The following is a 22,258-nucleotide window of genomic DNA, read 5'->3' as shown; positions in this document are numbered from 1 at the left end:
AATTGAAGATATTAAAGAGCTGAACAGAAGATTTCAAGAGGCTGCACAGAAAAACAAAGTAAAATATTACTATGACGAGATCTATATTTGTTCCCATTTCAAAGAAAAGTAATCCAGCAGAGTGTGGAAATTATCGAATAATACATTGATACCACATGCAAGCAAAATTCTGCTGAAGATTATCCAAAAATGACTGGAAAAGCACATCAGCAGAGAACTGCCAGAAGTGTAAGATGGATTTAGAAGGCGTCATGGTACTACAAATATTGGAGATAATGTTAGATGGATGGATCTTGGCGGAAAGCAGGGAGTACCAGAGGAATGTCTGTGTTTTCAGTGATTATTCAAAGGCGTTTGACAGTGTGGATCACAACAAACTGTGGCTGACTCTGAGAAGAATGAGAATTCCAGAACACTTGATTGTGCTGATGCAAAATCTATACTTGGACCAGGAGGCAGTCGTCAGAACAGAGCAAGGAAACACTGCATCGTTCAAAACTGGAAAGGGTGGACGCCTGGGATGTGTCCTATCTCCATACCTTTTCAAACTGTATGAAGAACAGATTATCCAGAAGGCTGGGCTGTACGAGGACAAGTGTGGCATCAGGATTGGTGGAAGATTCATCAACAATCTGCGTTATACAGATGACACAACCCTGCTTGCTGAAACTGAGGAGGACCTGAAGTGCTTGCTGCAGAAGGTCAAGGACTGCAGCCTTCAATATGGATTGAGGATCAATATCAAGAAGACAAAGATTCTCACCATTGGGCTGATTGGCAGCATCAGGATGGATGGTGAAGAGATTGAGATTGCTAACAGCTTTAGTTAGCTTGGTTCCACAGTCAACGCTCTTGGCACCAGCAGCCATGAAATGAAAAAACGTATTGTGGTGGGAAAGTCTGCTATTAGAGACCTCTCTAAATTACTGAAGAGCAATGGTGTCACTCTGGAGACCAAGGTGAGCCTGATACAGGCCATGGTCCTTGCAATCACTTGTTATACGTCAGAGAGCTGGACAATGACTAGGGAAGATAGAAGGAGAATTGATGCCTTTGAGCTGTGGTGCTGGGGAAGAGTATTGAATGTACCATGGACTGCCAAGAAAACTATCAGGTTCATCCTAAAAAGGGTTAAACCAGGCTGTTCCTTAGAGGCAAGGATTTTGAAGCTTCATCTGACATACTTTGGACATTTTGTAAGGAGAGACTAGTCCTTGGAAAAGAACATCATGCTTGGGAGAGTGGAAGGACAGTGCAGGAAAGGAAGACCCTCTATGAGGTAGATTGATTCAGTGACTGGGGTAACCAGGGTAGGTGTGTCAGAGACAGTGAGGTTGGCACAGGATAGAGCAGCATTTAGGACTGTTGTACACAGGGTCACTATGTGTCACAGGTGACTCAATGCCACAAAACAACAACAACATTACTAAGAAGTGTAAATTAGCATCTTTACTACTCAGGTTCCAGTGGTCCAATATGTGTGTTTGTATGTATGTGTGTGTGTGTGTGTGTGTGTGTGTGTGTGTGTGTGAAACAGCCATGTAATGTCAAATCATACTATAAACCCCAAACCTCACAGGTACAAGCTTAAGTGAAATGTACACTCTATTTTAAATATTTTCTTAATTGTGAATATCCTTATAGTATGTCAAGAAATTAACTTCATTTCCTTTAATTGAAATAAAGTAAATCACAATTTCAACAACCTTCTCATGTGAAATTCAGAAACATGAATTATGTTTAACATGTTACACAGCTATTGCCATTTTCATCGTAATTTTGTTACAGATACAAAATGCAGTTAGGGCAATGACAACAGTAATAGCCTCTCAGAAATTATGTACCTGATTATCTGATTAAGGTTGGTAATTTAATGGCCAATTATAATTTCTGTAGCTGCCCTAAATGCAGATGTGTGTTGTTGTTTATAGTTATATCTTTAGCTTAATAAATGAACATCCACATTGGAGTTTTAATTGATCTTTAAAATAACTTTCTTTAAGAATTGGAAATTTTCTGAAATGCAATGCACTGATTTTATTCACTTCTTTCTGTTTGCATTTATATGTATGAAAATACTGTTTTTAAACATTGAAAGACATGTAGAAATTAACTTGGCTCCTTGGGGAGATTTTTAAATGTCTTTATAATCTGGCAAAATAATATTTTTAGGCCACACTTCTTCTGTGTTATTCATCCCTTTCTGCTGCTCATCTTTCATCTCATGTTTTAATCTTCCAGCATATGAACACCATAGGATCTATTATGCAGGAAAGTGTTTACAATTCTACTTTGAGTTGGTATCTGTGGCAAACAGTCTATTATTTATGACAATGTTTAAAAAAAGAGTAAAGAGCTTTTATGGGAAACAGAACATCTTTGTCACAAAGGTGAATAGTATGGATTATTGCTTTTGAATGAAAGCTTATTCTGACTCAAATGCTATATATGACATAATAATAAAAATCCACTTACTGGCACTATACAGCAAGATATGCTTTTGGTAGCAAGTATTTTCAATTCAAGGACAATGTAGACATCTTTTCAGTATCTTTTTTTCTTTTCTGCCCCTCATAGGAATGGAAGAATTAATGGTTTGGGTTGGTAACCTTAAAATATGATCTGATATATACAATTTAAAAAAATACCCCATTGCCATTAAGATGGAACTGACTAATGGCTGAACCCCCAGTGAGTTTTTGGAGGCTATAAATCTCACTGGAACAGGTTGCCTATCTTCCTCCCACATAGCAGTTTGTGGATTTGAACCACCAAGACACTGCCTCTGAGTTAGAGGGGCAACTCTCAAAGGACCAGAGCTCCCTGATGCATACGGTCAGGCAATATTATTGATCTTATTTACTGATCTCAGTTAGAAAAGTCTGCAGATATTTTCACTGCATGAGAGAATATTTTACTGGGACAAACACAATACTAATTCATAGAATCTTATCAAGAATATTTAACTTAGTTTCATTTATCTACATCACTTGACAATAAAATCCTCAAATCATAGAGTGAAAGCTCACATTTCTGGAGTGTTGTGGCAATGGGGTCAGTTGTGCTGGAGACAGTAATGTTCGCTTAAGATAGGGCACATTTCAGGGCTGTTGTTCTTAGGGTCACTATGAGTTGTGGCTGACTATGAGTCATAACTTGATGGCACATAACAACAGCACCAAAGACTAGTTACTGGTTAATTAATATCAATTTCTGGCGACTTCACGCGTGTCAGAGTAGAACTGTTCCACTTAAGGTTCAGTGGTTGATTTTGCAGAAGCAAAGGTCATCAGTTGCCTCAGGGTGAACTTAAAGTTCTAACAAATTGGCAGCATCTGAGGGTGCTACACAATTTCCTGATAAAACAAGAAGCCAGCTTAGTGGAGACACAGTGGTCCATAGGCAGTAATGTGTTGTTGATATGCCAACCAACCATTCTGGAGATGGAAGTTACCTCCCTGTGGTCTATACCTCATTCACATTGTGTTTCATACAATCATTCAGATTCATTTCATTATATAAAATGAATCAACATTGAACTATGCCCACCATTGCCCTCTCTTTCTAGATCCCTGCCAGATCTTTCCCATTTCCTTCATCCACTCATTCTTCTATGCATCAAATTGTGCGTCTTTAAGATATTCCCCTTGCCCATACTTTACCCTCTGTTCCTACCCTCCTCCTCTCGGATCCTCATATAAGTTTTACTAGTTATCTTCCTATTTCTACAATAATGTTCTTATACAGTATTTGTCCTTATTGAACAAAGTAAGTTTCTTTCTCTCTCTCTCTCTCTCTCTCTCTCTCTCACACACACACACACACACACACACACACAACTTTCTCTTTCTGTTTCTTATATTCACTCAACATACAGGAGCTATGTTAGTGAATAAGAGAGGGGAGCAAAGAGAGGTAAGAACATGGTATTTGAGCTCACAGGTTCCAAGGGAGATAATAGAAGAGAAAATTACTTATTTGTTCACTTCACCAATCAAAGAAATGCTATTCTTGGGAAAGACGGCATTAGAGAAATGGGAAGAAACAAAATTGCTTTGTATTTAAAACTGCTTAAAAATTGTAAACACTTTTCCCCAAAATTTTACTAAACACTCAGTTTTTGCTCTTTCAAAAATTTGGAATGATGCCTAATTGGTTTATAAAAGTTCATTATATATTCAATATATGAGTTCTTTATTGGACATATGTACTGAAAAGATTTACTCCTCCTTTGTGGTGTTCATTTTCATTCTGTCAATGTTGTGTTTTGATGGGTAGAAGTTTCTCATTTTAATGAAATACAATTTATCATGTTTTCAGTATAGATTTTTATTTGGATTCTGTTTTCAGTAAGTATTATTATATTTTAATTGTGGATTAAACAAACTGAATCAATAAGCACCTTCATGATAGATGGTGAAAAGATTTCCTTTATTTCATTTTACTTGAACTCACAACTAACATACTTGGAAGCAACAGGCAAGAATTCAAGACTTGTATTGGGCACATGTGTTGTCTGGCTGCATGTTCTTAAGGCAATCTATGGTATATGCAACATACTTTGTCAATGCCGCAGTTCAAAGGCATACTTTTTTAGGTCTTCTTTATTTATTACCCAATGCATGTGAAGCAATTGAAAGCAGCGTGAATTGAGTCAGATCTGCCTTTAGCCTTTAAAGTTATCACTTTGCTACTTAGCACTTCAGAGTGGTCTTTGATAGTCAATTTGTCCATTGCAATACATCTCTGGATTTTCCTTACTCCTGTCCCCTTAGGTATTGATGGTGACCTGTAAGTGGAAATCCTTGATAACTTCAATTTCCCCCCCCCTTAATTTGTCAAGATGTTGCCTAATGATCCAGTTGTGGGGAATTTTGTTTTCTTTATGTTGAAGTGTAATCTGTGCTGAAGGTTGAAGTTCTTGAGCTTCATCAGTAAGTGCTTCAAGTAATTTTCCTTTTTCTCCAAGCAGAGTGGTGTCATCAGCATATTCCAAGTTGTTGATGAATCTTCCTGATATCCTGATGCCACATTCTTCTTTATGTTGTTGTTGTTGTTATTTGTCACTGAGTTGCCTGCAACTCATAGTGACCCTATGTACAACAGCTCTGAACCCTCCTGTATTCTGAGCCAGACTCATTGACTCCATCATACCTAATCCCATTGCTACTGTTATGTTAATCCGTCTCATCTGGCGGCTTCCTCTCCAAGCATGATGTCCTTCTCCAAGGACTGATCTCTCCTGGTCACATGCCCAAAGTATGTGAGATTGAAGTTCAAAATCCTTACCTCCAAGAAGAAAATTGGTTTCACCCTCTCCAAGACTGACCTATTAGTTTTTTTAGCTGTCTATGGTATGCTTAATATTCTTCTCCTGCACCACAACTCAAAGACATCAATTCTTCTGTAATCTTATTCATTGCCCAGCTTTCTGATTCATAGCATGTAATTTCAAAGACCATGGCCTGGATCAGGCACATCATATGGTCTATCTATAGAGAATATCTGCTTAGTATACCGATTGAGTAGGGAGCTCTGTTGGCCTAGTGGTAAGAAGCTGTACTGCAATCCTGAAGGCACGTTGTTCAAATCCACCAGGTGATCCATGGGGGAAGGATGAGCAATCTCCTCCCGTGCAATTAACTGTTCTTAGAGGAAAACTTATTGCATGAAATACTGATATTAGGAAAGGAGAGATTTTAAATCAGTAATATATATCTTTGCCTAATAAATTAAAAAATAAAGCATAAAATAATCTTAAAGTAAAAAACAAGTGAGAACATAATTCAACAAAAGTTTTAAAAACAAACAAAAATAGAGAGCAAATCATGGAAAGCAAAACTAGCTCTTTGAGAAAAAGACAATTAATAGTCCTATAGGAGGAAAAATATCCAAGAAAAATTGAAGACATAAGTTGTAATTTTCAATTATTCTTGTCAAAAATTAATTCAAAACATAGTTGCAGGCGACTCAACGGCACATAACAACAACAAACAACAAGATTAAAAAAGATACAGATTTATTCTGTCTCTATAAAGGATATTTATATGGTATTCACAATAAATATTTGATGAAGTTAGGTGAACTGAATGCCCTAGTAACATGGAGTAGAGGCCAACAGCAGGAAATGAAACTTTCAGTATTTGCCAAACTTGTTGTTGCCTGAAAGGTTAGATACCTATTGTCAATTGAGTTTCTTGTCTATAAGATTTGTTTTTAGAAGTTATTGATTGAATCACAAAGAGGACTGGTGCAACATTCATAGTGCAACAATGAATGAATATTTAAAAAAAATGAACTAAAAAAAACAAAAAAAAATGAACTGGGAGAGAGGGGAAATGTACAATGATGAATGAATAAAAATCCAACTTTTCTGTAAATTTTCATGAAAACAACGATTAAAATTAAAAATTCTTGAAAAATGATTAATTATTTAATAAATTATTCCATACATATATTTGGATTCCATATTTGAGCATTCACCCAATCATTTTTACCAGGAAACTTCTTTTTAGTCTAACGTAAGGTCTCTTTAATTCAGTTGAAAGTCATTTTAAGAATTATGTTCTGATAAATCTTTTGAAGCTTGTTTCAGTTAACAAGCCTTGACAAAGTATGTTCTTGATCTACAATTGAGTGAGTATCTATCTTGGATGACTATCTAGGGAAGATTCCATTTACATTCTAGTCTATTAACTAAAATTTATATAGCTGAGTGTTCCTCTAGTAAATATCACTATTTCATATGACCGTTCTGCACTGTAATTACCTACATAGTCTCTTGATTAAAAGTGTTGTGTTCATCATTAATTTACCCATCAAAGGAAACAGTGATTGCCTGTAAGGAATTTAATTCATAGTATCTACCATATCTTCCTTTATAAAACAGGTGCAGGCAAACATAAAACGCTGGTCCCGTTCAGTGTCTTTTTGTGCTTGGATTTTACTGAGAGAAGCATATGTTATTTTAACCTTTTCCTACTGTGCCTAGCCATGAAGAATTCTTTGAAGCTGGTCTGAACCTGTTTTGATCTTCCCCTGTGGGGTCCTTTTCTTTCACAATTTGTGTTCCTCTCTCCCTCTGGGGTTACTCTATGTATGCATTTTTTTTTTTCTCCTCCTCTATTCATTTTCAAGCTTTATCATTTTACTTTTGACTTTGTTTCTTCAAACTTTCTGTTTTCTTTTGACAAGCCTTCTAGAAAGATTTGAAAAGGAGGTGATTGAAAATAGATGTCAAATTACCATTTTTGCTCTGTTAAATTAATTTTTGGTGATGAAGAAAGAAAAAACCCCAACCCTGGTTATTTGGAAAAGTAACTCCTCTAAACTGTATAGAATATTTTTTTTCTTTCAAAAGACCTATTTCCACACCCACAAGTGGAATTTTTTTCATGCAGGGTTTTCTCTTTCTCAACTGGCAGTCAGTGACTTGACTTCATTAGCTTTTAGTTAGCTTAATATGCATGCTAACTAGACAAAGAATAGATCATTTGAACCACCAACTGTATTGACTTGATGGAAGCACAAAGCCTCATGTAAATTTAACCTTAATGTGTTTCTCTCTACCATTTGGACTAATACCAGGGACACAATGAAGCAATCAGGAACAGAAAGGCAGAGGGAGAAGAGGTGATTAATAAGAATATGGAAGGGTGAAATGTCATTCAAACAACTTTTTAAAAAGTGCTTTGCATCACTGAAGTCCTTGGAGAGATACGTCATGCTTGGGAGGGTGGAGGAACAGTGTGAGAGAGGAAGACCCTCGATGAGATGGATTGACTCAGTGAGTGGGTTAATGGTGGTAGGTGTGTCAGAGACAATAAGTTTGGCTCAGCAGGGCTCAGAGCTGTTGTACATAGGGTTGCTTTGTGTCATAAGCAACTTGACTGCACATAACAACAACAAAAACAAATGGAGAAAAGATAGAACCCTGAGGCACTTTCCTGATTTTAAACCATGCAACGCTCCCTTGTTCTGTTTGGACAACAGTTTCTTGGTTTCACATGAACACTATTAAATGTTCTGGGATTCCCATTCTTCTAAATGTGTCCGTAATTTGTTATGCTCTACACAGTCAAATGCATTTGTATGGTAAATAATACACAGATAAATATCTTTCTGCTCTTGTCTACGTTCAGCCAAGATTCATCTGACATCAGCAATGATATCCCTTGTGCCAAGGCCTCTTCCAAACCCAGTGTGACAGGCCAATGTGCTAGTTCAATAATTTAAAAATAATATTTAGCAAGACTTGACTTGCAGGTGATATTAATGACATTGTTTGATAATTTTTACATTCTGTTTGATCATTTTTTTAAATGGGAACAGATATTGATCTCTTCCAGTGAGGTGGCCAGGTCTTCTAAATATCTTGACATAGGGTAGTGAGCATGTCCAGAGCTGTGTCAGTGTGTTGAAACACAAAAGGAAGTATTGCATCAATTGCTGGGACTTTCTTTCTGGTCAATGCCATCATTGCAGCTTGAACTTCTTTTTTCATTACCATTGGTTCTTGACCATATACTACTTCCAGAAACGGTTCAGTGTCCACCAATTCTTTTTGGTACAGTGACTCCATATTTCTTCCATCTTTTTTTGATGCTTCCTGCATCATTCAAAATTTTGCCATAGAATAATAACTCAGTATTGCAATGTGAAGCTGGGCTTGGGGTTTTTTTTTAGTTCTTTCAACTTGAGAAATTCCACATGTGTTCTTCCTTTTAATTTTCTATCTCCAGCTCTTAATATTTTGTTATAATACAAAATATAACACTTTGTCTTCTCCAGCTGCCTTTTGCAATCTTCTATCTCTTTTATGTATGCATTTCTTCGCTTCATTTGATCTGTTTATATTCTGATGCAATTTTCAGAGTCATTTATGACATTCAATTTTTCTTTGTCAGTCTCTCGTATCTTTGTAATGATCTTTGATTTCTTCATGAATGATAGCCTTCGTGTCATGTCACAATTCCTCTCCTCTTTGACCATTAGTGTTCATTGCATCACATCTATTCTTGAGATGATTTTATCATTCTGTTGTTAATAGATTCAAGGTCATATTTTCTTTCTTGTCAATGGATTTAAATATTTTTCGGTTTTAATTTGCACATGCATGATTGAAGATTTGTTTCTAGTCAGCCCCTGGCCTTGGTCTGACTGCTGACATTGGGCCTCTCCACAGACTCTTTCCACTAATGGATGAGACTAAATTGAAACATGGAATAAAGTGAATAAATAGCACATTGTCACTATCGTGGTGCCAGAGTCATGGAAGCCAGGACCCCAGCAGGAATGGCAGCAGCATCCACGACAGTTGAAAAAGTTACAAAAACGGAATTAAAACATTGAATAGGAGAGAAAGCAAACAAAAACCCATAAACAGCTTGGCCAATTTTAGCAACTATCTATATGACATAAGAACTCAGGAGAGTAACGAACGCAGCACAAACAGTATGCAAATAACTGAAAAGGTCCAATCTCCCTCCCAACCTCATCCTCTATGCCCACCCAACCCCACTACTCACCAGGTGGTGGGAAGTATTCCCCACCTTCCAACTCTCCACCTCCCTGCCCCTGCTCCTCACTCCGCCAAGACCCAGTTCTACCTCAGGCCATGTCCATACCTTTCTGTTTCTGGAGACAGTTCTCAAAGTAGGAGGACAATGCTTGCTATCAGTCCCCAGAATGTTGGGGGCTGGGGAAACCTCCTCTGACTGGGAGGTAACCATTCCCTGGACTGGCAAAGAAATTTTAGCCAGGCAGATTAACCTAGGCTCCTCTGAGGCAGAAGAAATAATGATCCTAGCTGGGCTTCCCACCTCTTGCCACACCTTTCCCACAGCATGCGTGCTTGATTCATGAGGTTTGTGTGCATGCTTGTTTCATGGTTTGCTCAATGTGGGTGTAGCATTCATCTGTCAGTTTACTGTCTTGGGGAAAGGTGACTGTGTGTTTGGTGGTTATTTACACTTTATATATGTATATGCTTGCTTTTTTATGGTTTGCTTTTATACGTGCAGCTCTTCTCTGACAGGTTGGTGTGCTGGGTAATTTGCAGGTTTCTGTGATGTTGGAAGTCACATCACTGGTATTTTAAATACCAGCAGAATCATCCATGGTGGACAAATTACCAGAGTTTACAGACTAAGAAAAACTAAGAATCAGGGGAGCTCTGGTGGCCTAGTGGCAAGGAGCTGCAACTACAATCCCACGGTTCAAATCCACCAGATGCTCTGCCAGGGAAGGAGGGACAATCTCCTCCTGTACCAGTCAGATCTCATTTCACGGTACACTCACACAAAAATAATAAAAATTTAATAAAAAAGAAAAACTAAGAATCAGGATTGGCCATCTCCTTCTGAAATTACAGACCTTCAAATACCCTAGGGATTACAGAGGGACATTGTTGAAATAATAAAAGCATGGCCCCTCAGATTGGAAGATACGCAGAAATTAGTAGAAACAGCTGTAAACACCCATTAATAATTAGAACATGAAATATACAAAATATAAATCTAGAAAATTTGAAATAGTAAAAAATGAAATGGAACACATAAAGATTGACTTCCTAGTAACTGGCATTGGTTCAATTTGAATCAGATGATCACATGATCTACTACACAAGGAATGATAAATTGAAGAATTATGCTTCATTTATCATCAAAAAGAACATTTCAAGATCCACCCAAAAGTGTAATGCTGTGTGTGGTAAGACACTATTCATACACATACAAGGAACACTTGTTAATAAAACCATTATTCAAATATATGTGTCAAACACTAAAGCCAAAGGTGAAGAAATTGAGGATTTCAACCAGCTGGTAGCCTAGTGGTAAGAAACTGCACTGCAATTCCAAGGGCACAGGGTTCAGGTTCAAATCCACCAGCTGCTCTGCAGGAGCAGGATGGGCAATCTCCTCCCTGGGATTTAATGCCTCTGAAAAGCAGCTGGAGGATTACCGATTGGTCGGTTCTGACTCAGTGGTGCATGACAACAGCACCACCAACGGCTGCAGTCAGTAAATGATCAAACATGCACTCAAGGTACAACAAAAGTGATTGGTGACTAGAATACAGAAGTTGGGAAAGAAGGACTGCTAATTGGGAAATATGGACTTAGTGACAGAAACGAGTCTACAGAGCAAATATTTTAATTTTGTACAATCAGGAAATTATTTATTATAAATCCCTTTCACGAAAAAGCATGACAGACAACTACACACATGAGCCTCCCATGATGGAATACTTCTGACTCAGTGAACATGTAGATAACAGACTGGAACCCTATCTCATCATGTGCCGTCTTCACAATATTTGCTGTGCTTAAGCCTGTTATTGTAGTCGCTGTGTCAGTCCATTTTGTTGATACTCGTCCTTTAATTCACTATCCCCAGCATTTTAAGCACACCGACCTTTTCTAAGGGCTGGTCCTCCCCGACAGCATGCCCAAACTGTGTTAAATGAATTATTACCATTCTTTCCTCTATGGACCACTCTGGCTGCACTTTCAGTACTGGCTTTGGTAATTCATTGGAATTATTACACAAATCCCACCAAAACAGCATAACTACAATCCACAATTATAAATTTAATAACAGAGAAGATTATAAACAGAAACAGAGATACGCCAATGATGCAGTTTTGGCATGTTCTCAACAAGATTTCAGATATACGTAAATCTTAAAGGGGATCTGCTTATCCTTCTCCACAACTCCAAACTGAAACTCAGTGAATTAACTTGGTGGGCTCAGCCATTCATGTTCCTATCAGCTTTCAAACAAGATTCTATCTCCACGCACTTGTGCCATCAACGGAATCTATTTATTGTCTCTTTCTTCTGTTTTGATTGCACCTTTGTTTCCATGGTCATCAGACCTGTGGATAAAATCTCTGTTGAGGTCTTTCATTATGTGTAACTAGGCTGCTACAGCGAAAACTCAAATTCATTGTTGTCATTTCAGAATGCTTCATAGCTGACTCTCCAGCACATCTTTGCAGACTCTAACCTATAGAGGAAATTTCCCAACTTTCTTCCTCAGAATGGCGAATGGATTTGGACTACACTCCCAGAGCTCCTAGCCCATTATAGGTATATCTTTGATCTTCATTGTTACTGCCTTTGACTAGAGTGGCGTTTTTAAGTGTGATCAACTATGATGACTCACTAAAGCCTTATAAATAATACATCAGAATCTTGACCTATCCTGCCCCATCATCAAAGTCTCCAACAGGCTCAAGCCTATTGTTACATCTTCACAAGGTCTTCCTCTGACCTCCTTTCCCCAGCTTGATGTCTTTTTCCAATGACTGGCACCTCCTGACAGCATTTCCAAAGTACCATGTCACTAAGGAGCGCTCTTGATGCATGTCCGCTAAGGCAGATCTGTTTGTTGTTTTGACAAGCCATGATATAAATCAATACTTATCACCGACTCAACAATATAAAGCAAACAGTCATTCTTTGGTCTTCTTTATTCATTGTCGAACTTTCACATACATGTGAAGCTGTTCAATATACTGTGGCTTGCATCAGGTGCATCTAGGTCTTTAAACTGATATCTTTGCTCTATAGCATTTTTCAAGAGGTCCTTTACTGTAGATTTGCACAATGCAATAAGAATTTTGATTTTTTAACTACTGATACCAAGATATCAACGTATATTGTGAATCCAAGTAAAATGAAATCCTTAACCACTTCAATATTTCTCCCCACTCATAATGTTGTAGTGATGAGGAGGTCTGCTTTCTTGATGTTGAGATATAATTCATATAGAAAGCTGTAGTCTTCAATCACATGCAGTAAATGTTTCAACTCTTCTTCGCTTTCTGCAAGCAATATTGTGTTATCTCCACAACATAGCTTGTTGAGTCTTCCTCCAATCCTGATGCCACATTCTTCTGCATATAGTTCACCTTCTTGAATTACTTGCTCAACATACAGACTGAATTAGTACAAAGAAAAGGTGCAACCCTGATGCACATATTTCTTAATTATAAGACATACAGTATCCTTTTGTTCTATTCCAAAGACTGCTTCTTGGTTTATGTACAGCTTTCACATGATCACATTGAAGTGTTTCAGAGTTATCATTCTTCTCAACACTACCCATAATTTACTATGAGCCACATAATAGAATCCTTTTGCAATGTGAATAAACATCTTCCTGATATTCTCTGACTCTAACCAAAATCCATTTGGCATCTGCAGTGGTATCCCTTATGCCACAATTCCTTCTGAGTTCACTTTGAATTTCTGACATTTCTCTGTCAATATATTGTTCCAGTTGTTTTTAAATAATCTTCAGCAAGATTTTATTTGCATGTGACATTACTTTTTTTGCCTATAATATATCATTGCTTGTGGTATCCACCCCATCTGATTGGGTATACAGGAATCAAATTGACTACGTCTGTAAAAAAAGATGATGGAACAGACAATCAATTAACTCATATGGAAGTTCAAATTAAAGCTGAAGAAAATGAAAACAAAACCTTGAGAACCCAAACACGACCTTGTGTTTATCTCCTCTGAGTTTAAAATCTACATTAGTAATAGACTTGATAGATTCAATACTAATGACTGGAGAGAAGACAAATTGTGGAATGATATCAACAATATCATTCAGAAGGGGGGGGAGGATACACAAGGATATGACAAAGAAAAGAAAGGAAAGGAAAGACCAAAGTGGATGTCAGAAGAGACTCTGAAACCTACTCTTCAACATAGAGAAGCTAGGCCTAAAGGCAAACATGATGAGATAAAGATAGTTGAATATATTTCAAAAGGTAGCTTTAGAAGACTAAGCAAAGTATTATAATGAAATATGATAAGACATAGAGTTATAAAACCAAAAGAAGAGAATATATTTGGTATTTCTCAAGTTAAACGAGCTGAAGAAAATATCCAAATCTCAAGTTGTGATACTGAAAGATTCTATGGATAAAATCTTGAATGATGATATTTTCAATCTCCATATAAACAAATGAAAAATGAAGATCCATAAAAAAGACGGAAGAATGATGGTTTTGAACAACGGTATTGTTGAAAAATTCTCAAATGTTCCATTTATTGTTGGAAGAATGAAGAAATTTATCTTAGAAGAAATACAATGAGGATGCTCATTAAGAACAAAAATGGCAAAATTTTGTCTAACATACTTAGAGCATCATTGCAGGAGAAGACAGTTTCTAGAGAATGACTTTGTGCTTGGTAAATTCAGATAAATGTTCACACACATATACACAACTGAAGGATTAATGTCTCAACCAGATAGACAGACACATGAGATGCAAACAAAGACTCCAATGTTTTCTTCTGTTGTACATGTTGTCATCATGTACTATCCAGCCAAAACTGTCTCACTGTTAACTGTCCAGCAGGTTTTCAGAGGTAGTACATTACACAGGAGGAAATTGTCTATTGCTCTCTTTTGGAGCAGCTGGTAAATTTGAACTGTATGCCTTTAGGGTTGTAGTACAACTCCTTTACCACTAAGCCATCAGGGTTCCTCATGAAGAGTTGTTCTATAAAACAACTCAATGGTACTTTACCAACAAATGAAGGAGAACAAAATCAAGTTTGAAAACACTTTCACATGTAGTGCTATGCAAATTACATATTTCTTTTCTACATAGATACATATTAATTTTATAAATTAAGAAAACATTTTTCCAGTTCAGAAATAGAAAGTTCATTTATCTGAACTTTTGCTTTTATTGTTCTCTCTTGCAGGCACTGTCCTCTTTCTTCATTTCTTCAGGAATGTAATGCATTCCTGTGATGACATTATAGAAATGTAGGTGGGTCCTAAACATTAGGTAGATTCATAGCTGATGAATGATTTGAAGTTGTCTGGATGAAGATCTCTAGTATCATGCCAAATTTTCCTTTCTCACTTGACATTTTTAAATCATAAACCCAGATAAAGATGTAGAAAGCATGCAGAACCTATTTTCTCATAACATGAAATTGGGAGAGATAAATCACATGCTATTAGACTTGTGGTTCAATGACAGATTTTTTTGCCTGTCATGTGGGATAAGCAGGTTTGATTCTTGGCTAATGCCCCTCCTGTAAACCTCATGTATTCATGGCCTAATTTTTCAGTAGAGGCTTGTATATTACTGTGACAGTGAATAGTTTTCAGGAGAACTTCTAGTCTAAGGTTGTTGTTGTTGTTGTTATTGTTGTTATGTGCGATGGAGTCACCTGCAGCTGATAGTGACCCTGTGTACAAAAGCCCTAAACCCTTCTCCGTCCTGTGCCAATCTCACTGTTTCTGACACACTCACCCCCATTACTACAGTCACTGAATTAATCCACCTCACAGAGGGTCTTCCCCTCCTGCGCTGTCCCTCCACCCTCCCAGGCATGACGTCCCTCTCCAAGGACCGGTCCCTCCTTGCAACATGTCCAAAGTATTTCAGACGAAGCTTTAGAATCCTTGTATTCAAGGAGCAGCCTGGTTTTTATCCTCTCCAGGATGAATCTGTTCGTTTTCTTAGCAGTCCATGGACCAAAGCTCAAAGGCACCAATTCTCCTTCTATCATCCCTAATCATTGTTCAGCTCTCTGATGCATAACAAGTAATGACAAAGATCATGGCCTTAGTCATGTGCACCTTATCAGGTGCACCATAGTCTCCTGGCTCTTTGCTTCCAAAAATTAGGCAATGAAAACTCTATCAAACATGATAGTCTAATCCACAATCATTGTGGAGATTGTACAATACTTGGCATTGTTTATTTCATTGTGCATTGAGGTCCTATGAGTTGAGGTCAACTTGATTGGAGCTAACAACAAACAAGTTATATGTTGGGTAAAAAAAATCAGAATTCAAAATGTTATTGATAGAATAGAAAGGATAGGAAGATCAAAAGGCAAATAAAAACATTCAAGTTAGGAAAAGATCATTACAAAAATTCTATATATATTTGTATGTTACTATCTTTGTATAGAGATACATGATGACATTCAAAGATACATGATAAGAGAAAAACTGTTGTAAATTGAAACATGGACTATGCTTTTCCATTCTTATATAGAGAAAACAAGAGTTGAGACAAAGATTAAAAAAAGAATCTAAACATACCTCTGTAGTAATACTAGTTGGCTTAGGAAATTGTGTAAGAATAAAATGGACAGAAACAGTGTTCAAGATGTTGATTGAAGGGAGTTTAAGTTGGCTTAGAATGGAAATAGGACAATAATGGCATGTGGGGCTCATCATATGTCTCAATTCTGTGTAATTGCTGAATGAAATCTAGGAAGAGCATCAGAGGAGGACATCTATGTTCGAGTGTGGCAGAGATTGATTTGGAAAGATTACTATGGATGAGAGAATGGAGAAGGTGCTATTTGGGGTAGATCTTTGTCATTCCCACTCAAAATCTTTCCCATCTGATACATAACCAGGGACGCAGGCTGTTAAAGCAAAGCAAATGCCAAACGTAAGCTTTTGCGGAATGAGTGTAGCAGGTACACAGTAGGCTCACAGCACAACTATGTCAACCTTCTTCTAGTGTCCCAGACCTACTCTGGACTCCCTCTCATGGGACCAGCAGCATCTCCTGTGAAAATGGGGGAAATGTCGTGGATGATAGAACAGATCTGAAGGTTTTTCTTTGGTAAAGAAAGACATTGGGATACAATTCTCATTCAGAACTCCTTATAGGAAAACTTTAGTTAGGGCAATTTCTGTTCCAATTTTCCATCTTTGAATCCTAAGTCCTCTACCAGGGCTACCACAGATTTTTGGCTCTGATAAAAAAAATGTCTGGAGCCCAGTCTTCCTCCTTTCACGTGCAACTATCACTCTCAACAGGCAGGGAGATGCTTCAGGTGCTCTGAGTTTATCCTAAACAAGTTCTGAGTAAGTTCCTTTCTTCTTCCAAATGCAGAATTTGAGAAATGTACATGGAGAAGAGAAAGAAAAAGTTGCATCAAATATCTGTATATGGAGACACAAAACCTAGTGAGGGGTTTTCTGGGTTTTGTGGATTTTTTTTTTCAATGTTTTGGTTTGGTTTGGTTTTTGAGGGGCAGTTTACATATTGTTATTGGTTTGCCTACAATCATTCATTTATTTTGTGTTTCATGCATGTATATTTTGTTTTGCAAAATATTTCATTTACATTGTGTGTCGTTCGTGTACATTGTGTTTTATACAACCATTCATATACATACAACTATATTTTACATAATTAATAACTATGGATCTCTGCTTATTATCAACCCATCTTATCAAGTCCTCAATGAATCTTTTCTATAACTTCCTTCCCATTAACCTGTGCTATCCTAATGATATCATTCTGTCCCTTTTTTTGCCAACTTTTCCCTTTCTCCTCTCCCTTTAGAAAATTTAAATACGTCTTGCTCTATTAACCTTTTGTTTCCACAATAATGATCTTATGCACTATTTGTCCTTATGAAACAGACTTCTTTCATAAGCATAAGGAGAGCTTTAAGATCTTAATTCTTATGATTCTGTGTATTGGTTAAACCTTTCTTCTAGTTGGATAATAATCAGCTGATCTTACAGTTAGCTGCTAGTGTGGTCGTGTCTGGATGATCCAGTCGGCTTCACTCACATATCTATTATGGACTTGATTTCATCTGGGACAATGGAAAGACGTGGACATACATGTTTCCAGAGAACAGCAAGAGAAAGTGAAACCCAAAGCAAAAGCACGTGCCAAGCTTCTGTTTAAATCACATTTGCCATTGGTCTATTATCCAGAGAAAGTCTTACGAGTAAACCCAGACTCTAAAGGGGAAGATGGAGACATCACATCTTGATAAAGGAGCTACGGAATCTCACTAAAAAGAGGTAAAGGCACAGAGTAGGACATGTGTGGCCATTTTTGCAATCTGCTATAGAAGGGAACAGCTGCTTATCCACACAGAACAATCAAATAAATCCTTCCAGACTCTTCTCCTAGCTTTGAGTTCTGCAGTTGGAATTGGAATCCTGCTTTCCCATTGAAACACTTGCAAGAATGTTTAGATTCTTTTAGAAGGTCTAGTCCTGGAAACCAAATCAGCACTATGTGATTCTGTTGAACATCAGCTCAGTCTGAGCCTTAAATGAACAGAACACTTAAAAATGCAATCGTGCTGCTTGTAATTTGGGACTTGCCCATTGTGTTGGCTGAAATGAGGTTTCCTAAATGGGCTAGTGTTTTTCCTTTTGATCATTCATTCTGTACTCCAGCAGTAAAAATGCCTTTCTGAGGTGGATGCAGATGATAACCTCCTGATTTGGGTTTGAGGTTTGCACTATTTCATTTTTTGGCTGGGTCTAGTCAGAACTGCTATTTTCATTTTCAAGCCAAATGGCTATTTACACTGCTCTTGGATCATTCTTCATATACCATTAGCAATGACATGCACAGCATGAGGGATTGAATATTTACATCCCAAATTCTGAAGTGATTATTCTCCCCTTGGCAGACACAATTGCTCAGGACTGTAGGATGATAATAAAGAACCATAGTCATGGCTGAGCTGTGCATTGCTGCAGCAACGTCTTTTGAACAGCTGAAGCTTTAAATCTCATCGCTCCACACATTGTATCTGAGGGTGGCTAAAGGTTGGGTGGGTGTTATCTGTCAAAGAACCCAGGAAGACAGTGAAACAGCAGTTCTTTCTTTATTTCCCTTATGACCATCTCCGCCCAAGGTGTTCTTAGGAGTATTGTTACAACACATTGGGGATGGGGAATCCAAGAGTCAACACAGAATGATTCCTCTGGCTTCTAGAGAGATTCTAGGCTTGAAGTTGCCATGGTGATCCATGGGATAAAACATCATTACAGGAAACTTATATGCAAATCAGGGTGTAAACAATACCCAACTTAATTACCATCGAGTGAGAACTTACTCATAGCTGATCGTCCTACTGAGTTTTGAAAGTTATCAATTGCCCAAGAGGAGATTTCTCTCATAACTGCTGGTGGATTTGAACCTCAAGAGAGGTGTAGCTTTGGGTTAACAACACAGCTGCCTGCAGACTACACCACAGATCTCCCGCGAGTGTGAGAGAGAAGCATAAAGATTTAATAACTGTGCTAGAAGGCAGAGCATGCTAAAACCCAGAAAGACTGCAAAGAAAGGAATATGAAGCTGAAGAAGGGGAAGAAGTGGGAAAAGTGCAAGCTTATTCTTCTTCTTCCCTTCATAGCATCTTGGGCTTGCTAGCTGCTGTGGACCCAGTTTCCCACCCTCCACTCATGGTAACCATACAGGATCCATAAGTTGTGGTCCATAAGGTTTTAACTGACTGATGGGATTGTAATATATCCCCAGGCCTCTCTCAATCCTATCATGTCCTGGAGACCCTGAAACATGTGCAGCATCATAGCAATACCCGAGCATTCACTGCCAGGTAGTTGGTGGCCGTGCTTGGCGTATACCAGACCAAACCCAGGCCTTTCTCGTAAGAGAAGAGCATTATAATCAGTCAACCAGTGCCTCCCCCTTCATAGCACTCATCACATGACATCTGGTCATTGATTTTTTGTATTCCCTTGAAAGCAAAGACTGAGGCATTTTGTTTTACTATGTCCAGTGCCTCTCAGAGTACCTTCCACCCTAAAATAGAGACTGGTGAGTGCTGAATAAGTAAGTGGATGGATGCACTGATTCAGTTAGCAGTGAGGCAGCTTTGTGGATATGACAAAATGTCAAAAGAACTGAGAAGACTTGGTAGATAACAGTGGATTTTGGAGAGAAAGCATATGTGTTAGGGGATAAGCCATGGACCGAGCAAAGGATGTGGGAACCAGAAAAGTGTAAGATGTTTGGGGAAAGAAATAGAATTTTGTTGGAAAAAAAAAAGGAAATCCCATTTGATTGGAATATGGAGTCCTCGGTGAGGTCTGAGAACTCTCAGAGTAAAGCTCACATGTGTATCAAGCCACGTCAGGACTGTCCTCGTCAGTTCTTCCTCTCCTTAAGGGAACAACTTTAATACGTCTCTTTTGTCCTCTGATTCCAACCAGATATTTAAGCAAAGTAAAAGAGAAGAGTAACAAAGCAAGGAAGGAGATAATGTCCCTGTTTGATACTGGAGGTGGCGACCGCTATCATAGTTAGAATGAGAGTCACCAAAACAACCCTAGCCCGCTGTTATTGAGTCAGTCCTTACCTGTTGTTGTTGTGTGCTGGCGAGTTGGAAATGACTCGTCAGAGTCAGTTACTTGCATGGGAGGAGATTGCCCATCCTTCTCCTCTGGAGTATCTGGTGGATTCGAACTGCATGCCTTTGGGATTGCAGCACAGCTTCTTACTAGTAGGCCAACAGAGCTCACCCCACAGTAATCCATAAAGGACAGAGTAGAGCTTCCCATAAGATTTGTAAAGCTGTGAGTGATTTGGGAAACAGACTACCAGTTTTCTCCCACAGAGTAGTTTTGAACCATTGACCTTTAGGTGAGCAGCCTACTGTGATAACCACTGCACCCAACAGAAGTCATCAGCAATGACAGCAATGGCTCCAAATTCAAGGAATTCACACCAGGCTTCAGGCACTGTGCTGTGAGCTTACAAGGTTAACTCACCTTTCCCTTGCAACAACCCTAACTCATTCTTTGTCCAGAAAGCCACACAGTTCATATGAGATTATTTAGATACATAAACTGGTCACACTTTTTTTTTCATTAATGAGGTGGATTGATTTAGCATCGGCAACAATAAGCCCAAGCATGTCAGGGATGATGAGGATGCAGATAGGACAGGGTTCAGATCTGTTTCTCACTATGTCCCTGTGAGTCATACTCGACTCAACGACACCTAACAACAAGAACAACAACAAGGTGGGGCATCTTGCATTTATAATCACTAACAGTTCTCATGAATTATTTGTCCTTATTAAATTTATACTCTCAGAACTCATCGAGGACTCCATATTCCAATCAAATGGGATTTTATGTTATGGAAGAAAAGAGGCAGGCTAGTGCAGTGGTTAAAACCAGACCCCACAGCTACACTGTCTAGATTTAAAATTCTGGCTCCTGCACTTTCTCTCTGTGACTATGGGCTGGAACTTTATTCCCTGTCTTAGTCTCCTTTTCTGTAAAGTGTTAATAGATAATGTTAACAGAGCTCTTGTGAACATTAAATGAATTGCTATTTACAAAGCACTTTCATTGGGGGCTTCTGTTGCTGTCACAATCCTCCTTTTACAAATTGGCAAACTCAGGCGCAGTGTGCCCAGTAATACACAGTCAGCGTGGAACCCATTACTGTGCACCGCTGAGTTAGAACTGACTGCTGGTGAACCCTCCAGTGGGCTTTCAGAAGCACTAAATCACACAGGAGGAGACGGCTCATCTTTTATGCGTGGAGCAGTTGGTGAGTTTGAACAGTGTACCTTTTTGTTGACAACCTGGTTCTTTACCACTAATCCCCCAGAGCTCCCTGGTGGAACCAGGGAAAGCTGATTTTAGGCCTCTGCAAACCACTCCCTGGCATGGCCCTTGTTGGTTCATCATTGTCGCATCACAGTTGCATTGTTGGCATCATGTCATTGGAGACTGATAGAGATAAATTATTTCAGGTGAATTTTCCTTCTTGTTACAGATTTTGTAACCTCATTGCTAATTTCAGCAAAGATATGGACACACTGGTTTGCAGAGTTCTGTTGGCCACCTTTTCCATATGTTGTTGTTTTTATTGTTATGTGCCCTCTAGTCACCTGCAGCTCATAGTGACCCTATGTACAACATCTCTGAAGCCTGCCCTGTCCTGAGCTAGTCTCACTGACTCCAATACACCTATCCCCCATGCTGCATGTACTCTATCAATCCATCTCATCAGGGGGTCTACCTCTCCTGAGCTGTCCCTCCACCCTTCCAAGCATGATGTCCTTCTCCAAGGATCAGTGAGCCTCCTGGCCACATGCCTAAAGTATGTGAGATGGGGCTTCAAAACCCTAGCCTCCAAGGAGAAATTTGATTTCACCTTCTCCAAGACAGAGACCTATTTGCTTTCTTGGCGGTCTATGGCATGTTCAAGACTCTTCTCCAACATAAGGTGGAGAGTTATTACAATTTTTAAAGAGCAGGTGAAATTTCATGAGAAAATATCTCCAATAAGTTATTATATTAGTTGCCACTTTTAACAAAGAGGATGAAATCCCTACTTTGCTGACGCCTGAGGTCATGGCGAATGGATGTTTATCTGAGGAGGTCCTGGATGACAATGCCAGGAGAGAGGTCGGTGTTGGGGTGTGTGTGTGTGTGTGTGTGTGTGTGTG

The sequence above is a fragment of the Elephantulus edwardii genome, unplaced genomic scaffold (genome assembly GCF_000299155.1).
Source record: "Elephantulus edwardii isolate Elephantulus edwardi_28Jun2011 unplaced genomic scaffold, EleEdw1.0 scaffold00143, whole genome shotgun sequence".
NCBI classification, from domain to species: domain Eukaryota; kingdom Metazoa; phylum Chordata; class Mammalia; order Macroscelidea; family Macroscelididae; genus Elephantulus; species Elephantulus edwardii.
This window is presented reverse-complemented; position numbering follows the sequence as displayed.